Here is a 7,068-nt window from a genome sequence, read left to right on the forward strand (position 1 = left end):
TCAAGGAGGTCTTTCCTCGAGGATTGGAAATTTGAGATTGAGTGTGAGGTCTGGTCTCCTAGGTTCTTACCTCAGTGGGGAATGTTCTTGGAATCTCTGCTGGCTTGGGGTATCCCCGTCCCAGAGGGCTGGAGCTGGGATTGACTCCTGGGAGCAGAAACCAGACCCATAGTCATAACCCCCCTAGTGTGGACTCCCAAGTGCTGGTTCTGAGGAGGGTCATTGGGTGTAACACTTTCACCTGGATTTCTAGATGGCTCCTTCCTTTTTCTGTTTCATCAGAAACAGAACTCTAGGCTAAAGTCTTAGTGACTTCCGTCCTAGTCTCAATGACACAAATGTATGTGAGTCTTTTCCTCCTTTGGCCCTTGGAGAACATGCCATTCTCTGAGGTGCCATTCTCTTGCCTCCTGAATTCACAAATAGTCACTCTGCAGGGCCCCTCAGGCAGTATGAAGTCCCTGACCCATCATCCACTTTTTGACCTTGCTTCCTTTGGCACCCTTTTGGTATCTGATAGGTGGCTGACAGACATCTGTAGACCCAGAAGCTGTGTGAATGGCCACCAGCCAAGCAGACCTTTGTCCCTGCAGAAGGACTGTTTTATCACAAGAACTTCATGGTGGAGGTCAGTCACCTCCCATGTGACTGGGGATACCATTTCCCTCAGGGCTTCTTACCCAACCTGTCTGTAAGGAGGTTGGATTAACAAGATTATACATGATTCTGTGATTCAGACATAAATTCACTCTAGCTAGCTTTGACACCCAGTTCCCCTTTACCTCAAAGAACCCCGAGGATCATGCTTGATTGATGGAACCTGAGGACAGTGAGGGCAACCATGGTGCTGGCTGCTGGCTCAGTAGGGTGCGTGTCTGTGTGCACTCCTGGGTGGTGGTGGGGCAGGGATGTGCAGCAGATATGTTCCCAGGGTCCTTAGGCTGCTGAGTGAACAGTGGTGTCCAGTGGCAGGGCCTCTACAGCAAACTTTGAGCATGTGCTGGGGAGTTTACCAGAGCACCCCTGTCCCCACCCCCAAAGCCCCAGAGAGAACCTCAGAAAGTGACACCACCCTCTACCAGCCACATGGCCCTTCAGCTCAGGTTTCCTTTGAAAATAACTTTAAAGCACTTGCCAGCTTGAGGCCTCAGCTCACCCTGCTCTTTGAAAAGGGAGAAAATGATCCCTCTGCTCCCATAGAAACTTGGCAGAAGAACTTACAAAACAGGCATCTTCAGGAATGACAATTCACAGGCCCCAGAAAGCTGGCCCCAGGGCCCCTTACTTTGTTTACATATCGTTACTGTTTACCAGAGAGGCTAGGGGCTGAGGGCATACAGTGTGGGTGGCATTCCAGTTCAAACAGAAGGGAAGATCAAAGCATGAGAAATTGCAGCCAATCACCGATCAATAATGAGGAAAAGCAAACATCTCTAAACAGATAGTCTAGGGCAAAGGGGATCGAGAATTTTTATTACAGAAGCACCATTTGAGTGCAACTTGTCACAAATACATATCTTACAAAACAGAGTGCTCACAACAGTCCTTATGTTGGTGGATTTTAAAGAAAAGGTTTTGAGGGCCCCTGGCCCTGGTGATGGGCGGGGCGTGACTCTCAGGTTGCTTAGGAGTTGGAAGGGATGGGAGCCCATAAGGATCATCTAGTTCTGTCACTGGCCCATGAAGACACAAAGGCAGGAAACATGAAGAAACTCACCTCCCCATCACCCAGTGCACTGGGGCAAGTGGAAAGCAGGTTTCTTATCTAGCCCTAAAGGAAAGAAAAAGAGATATGAAAGCTCCCATTTTTAAAAGGAGGACATTCACACAGGGACTCATCCAAGTTCACAAAGCTAGGAAGTGACTAGCTACCCTTCAAGTTCATGTACCTCTTTGTTGGAAAAAAAACAAAAACAAAAACTTTAGTCAACTTCTTTTGTTAGGACAGATGAAACATTCCCTTTGTAATTCAGGTTCCCATTAATTTCAGTGTCACAGTGATCATTTTATTAAACTGTGGTGACAGCATCTTCCCTTTCTTTGATTAAACATCACTCGGTGCCTACATGACAAATCCACTATTCCTGGTGACCATTTATTTTCCATTCTTTTATTTAATATGACAGAATTGATAAGGAGGAGACAGAGAGAGACAAAGAGATAGACACCTGCAGTACTATTTCACTATCCATAAATATCCCCCCCCTCCCCCCGCAGGTGGGAACCAAGGACTTGAACCTGGGTAATGTGCACTGAGCAGGGTGCACCGCCCAGCCCCCACATCTCTCATTTCTGAGGTGCTTATGGCTTTCGGAGCTCATTTGGAACTATAGTCTCATTCAATTTTGACAACTACCCCTGTAAGAGTAGTGGTTATAGGGGCACTGAAAGAACATACCCCTCCCCCCCAGAAAATCCAGGATAGTAACAATGCCTCAAGACTTACAATTGAAACAGGGACATAATAAAGTCAAATGTCACCTACCCAGGGAATTCCCACAAAGAAACTGCCTCATCCTCAAGTTCCTGTTGAAGGGCGGCTATATTTCATATCATGTGACCTACATTCCCGATCACTGATTGGTCTAGGTAAGGACGCTTCATCCAAGGGCAACCAACCAACTGGCCTGCTGTCTACCGTGGTAATTAAAGTGCTGCCTTAGCCAAGGGGTGTTCTTGAGTTGGGCCATGAAGCCTCTATGTTGGGGAAATATGGAGCCAACCAGTCAGTACTAAGTGTGTCTTCAACCTCTGTCATTTGTGCTCCAGCTGCACAATGTTGCTATAGCATTGTGCCTCAAAAACACACAGTCTTTGTATTTTTTAAAAATGTATTTATACAAATAATGTCAAAAATGACATAAATTATGGTGATGCTATGTATTATACAGCAAATCCTAACAAAGGGATATTTCAAAGTTAACCCAATCGCCCAATAATGTGATTATAGCAATAACTATCTATTGCCTTCTTAACTCTAAGACAGTAGGAACCTCCCGCTTCCTCTATAGAGCTTATATTTTTCTCAGTCCTGGAACCTCTAGGGTGGGGCTCACTTTCCTGCATGCTTCTCTCAATTCATACCAAATGATATTGCATCTGCCGATCCCAACCTAATCAATGCAAGGAGTACCACCTCAGCATGCTTCACTTCAGACTGTGTCCAGAGACATCAGGCATGGAATGTCAGCCCTTCAGCCTCATTACTCGGGTGAGACCTTTCCTTTCATAAGATTCTCTGACTCCATTTCAGGTGGTTCACTTCCTAACAAAGTCCCAAAACCTAGATATAGACCAGGTCCCATGAGCATATGTTCACATGTATCCATAAATTAGGGCAAAAATACATAAAAATAATAAATAAAAATAAAAAATAATAAATAAAAATAAAAATACCTAAAAGCAAAAGTACACAATAGTCTGCAGTGAGTCAGTATAAAGTTCTAATGAAATAGAGTCTACTTAGACTTAGATAGCCTCCTCACCTACTTCCTATTACACTCCCCTCACTCACTCTAAAGCTAACCTTATCAAAGCAGGGACTGCAAAAGCTGAATAAGGGCAAGAGACTGGTTTACTTTAACAATGACTTTTTAGTCACTATCAGGCCACCCCATCAGTTGGGGCCCTATTTGTGAGTCCTGAGATTCCCAAACAGACATGATGGACCTAGACCTTGAGTAATTCCCTCTCTCCATTGTTACCGGTCGTCTGTATCAGGAACAATACAATAGACCCCTTTGTGGGCCCCCATAGGACCTTGCCCTCAACATGGATCAACAATGGTACAGAATGTTCCATCCTCTGAAGGGAGGATGACAACATACTCTATGATACACCTGAGGAAGATGGGTCCTGATATTGGGGCATTTTGGAATGTTACTGCTGATAACCACAGAATGTGAGCTCAGATCTACAGGGATGCAGAGGTCACATAGGCTCCTAAGCTAAATATGAGCCCCAGATCACATCAAATTGATGGGGTTTACATTCAACAATTTTACACACCTTTCCCATATTTGGGAGCTACTCCCTTCCCTGATCCAGCTTTCTGGCCCTTTTTCCAGCCATGACATCATCTCCTTTTTCCAGCCAGACAATAACTTGGATCCAACTGCATATCAGATGTCAGGCTCAGGGAAAAAAAAAAAAAAACTAGTATAGCCACAGTTCCTTTAGACTAACTAAAATATGCTATCTACAAAATGGAGGGCCCCCAACTCTTCATCTGCACTATTCCAGCCTTTAGGTTCATGATTAGTCAACAATTTGTTTGGCTTTATATGTGAACTCTCTTATCAGCCACCAGGTTCCAGATGCTAGCATGATGCCAAACAGATTTCCCTGGACAGACAACCCCACCAATGTGTCTTTGAGCTCCGCTTCCCCAGAGCCCTTCCCCACTAGGTAAAGAGAGAAGCAGGCTGGGAGTATGGCTCAATCTATCAATGCCCATATTCATCGGGGAAGCAATTACAGAAGCCAGACCTTCTACCTTCTGCATCCCACAATGACCTTGGGTTCATATTCCCAAAGGGTTAAAGAATGGGAAAGCTATCAAGGGAGGGGATGGGATGCGGAGTTCTGGTGATGGGAACTGTGTGGAGTTGTACCCCTCTTATCTTATGTTTTTTCCAGTGTTTCCTTTTTATAAATAAAATAAAAGAAAAAATTTGAGAGTCTGCCAGCGGTAGTGCAGCGGGTTCTAAGCATAGGATCAGCATAAGGATCCTGGTTCGAGCCCCTGGATCCCCACCTGCAGGGGAGTCACTTCATAGGCGGTGAAGTAGGTCGCAGGTGTCTACCTTTCTCTCCTTCTCTCTGTCTTCCCCTCCTCTCTCCATTTCTCTGTCTTATCTAACAATGACGACATCAGTAATAACTACAGCAATAAAACAACAAGGGCAACAAAAGAGAAAGTAAATAAATATTTAAAAAAAGAAATGCGAAAAAAGAGAAAAAAATTTTTAAATGTATTTATTGGGGTGGGGTGGTGGTGCACCTGATTGAGCGCACATGTTACAATTCGCAAGGACCTGGTTTTGAGCCCCTGGTCCCCACCTGCAGGGAGAAAGCTTCACACCAATGGTGATGGAGGGCTGTAGGTATCTCTCTGTTTCTCTCCCTCTCTATCACTCACTCCCTTCCCTCCCAATTTTTGGCTGTCTCTATCCAATAAATAAATAAAGATAATACAAAAATGTATTTATTTATTGGAAAGAAACAGAAATGGAGAGGGGAGGGAGAAAACCAGAAAAGGATGGAGACAGAGAGACCTACAGCGTCACTTCACTGCTTGTGAAGCTTTCCCTCAGGAGGTGGGGACCAGGGTTTGAACCCAGTCCTAGCGCATTATAATGTATGTGCTTAACAACATGCTCTAACTCCTACCCCCAGACTGCTTTTCTCTAAATCAACACATCATTTAGATCTACATTTTCCCACTTATAAATTAAGATGAATGTGTGGCATTCAAAATAATTAATGTTCATGCACTAGAAACCGTCTGTCCCTCTATCAGAGGCATGATTTGACCCTAAGACAAACTGGAATGGGGAAGAGACACAGAGAAAAGCTGACGCTGGAGGGTCCCAGGGCCATATGAATGGTACAACACTAGGGTGAGGTGCCTGGTGGAAGATGAGAATCAGAAATAACTTCCAGTACCAGGCCCTGTGGAGTTTGTGACTGAAGGGAGAAGTCTGGTCTCAGATTTCTAGATGATTCTATTCCTCATACAGCCAGTTCATAATAAGGGACCTGTGTCTACTTCACAGTCATCTACCATTGTGTGAGTTGACCTCTGAGACAACCCCCCCCCCACACACACACACACCACCACCATTTCCTAGAATGAAAAGAGCAAAATTGCATAGGTGGCTGAGTCTTTGGGCTGTCTGCCACTAGGAAGACACTGAAACATTCTTTGGTTGAGTCTAGACATTCTTTCTTTCTTTCTTTCTTTCTTTCTTTCTTTCTTTCTTTCTCTTTCCCTTTCTTTCTTTCTTTCTTTTCTGTTTTATACCAGAGTACTGCTCAATTCAGGCTTATAATGGTGCAGTGGCTTGAACTGGGACTTCAGGGGTTCATGGCTGACAATCTCTTTGCATAACCATCATGTTATCTCCCTGCCCTGGGTCTAGAATTTTCCATAGCCCAGCTAGGGGGAGGTTGAGGCATGCAGTGATGCACTGGAGGTAAGAAATAATAAAAAAAATCTACATAAAATACTGCAGTCACTTTGTGAGTCCATGCTTCTCCAAGTCCTCTCCTCCCCGCAAACAGCAATAGGTGTCTAAAAGGCACAAGAGAGGGGGCTGGGCAGTGGTGCACCTGGTTAAGTGTACATAATATTATGCATAAAGGCCCACTCAAGGATCCCAGTTTGAGCCCCTGGCCCCCCACCGGTGGGGGGGAGGCGTTTCACAAGTGGTGAAGCAGGTCTGCAGGTGTCTTAACTTTATCTCTCGCTCTCTATCTCTCAATCTCTCTCTTTCCTAGCCAATTAAAAAAAGAAAAAAGAAAAAAATTGGCCACCAGGAACAATGGATTCATAGTGTTGGCACCAAGCCCCAGACATATCCTTAAAGGCAAAAAATAAAAATAAAGGGGGGAAGGGCACAGGTGAGCCCAGTCCATGCTTAGCACATATGCCCTAGTAGCCAGGACCATGCACAGTCAATAGGTAAAGATGTGACATTTTCTTTTCTTTCTTTTTTTTTTTTTTTTTTTTAAGATTTTATTTATTTATGAAAAAGATAGCAGGAAAGAGAAAGAGAGAGAGAGAGAGAGAGAGAGAGAGAGAGAGAGAGAGAGAACCAGACATCACTCTGGTACATGTGCTGTCCAGGGACCAAACTTAGGACCTCATGCTTGAGAGTCCAATGCCCTATCCACTGCACCACCTCCCAGACTACAAGATGTGGCACTTTCAAAAGAGGTGCTAAAGGAAGATGACCTTGAGCTCTAGGCATATACCCAGTGGGACCTGCTCCCCTAAGGCCCTGGGACCCAACCCTCTTATTAATGGAGCATGTCACATTTACTCAGCACATCTAAGGGCTCTTG

This window comes from Erinaceus europaeus, chromosome 9, assembly GCF_950295315.1.
Source record: "Erinaceus europaeus chromosome 9, mEriEur2.1, whole genome shotgun sequence".
In the NCBI taxonomy this organism is placed as follows: Eukaryota; Metazoa; Chordata; class Mammalia; order Eulipotyphla; family Erinaceidae; genus Erinaceus; species Erinaceus europaeus.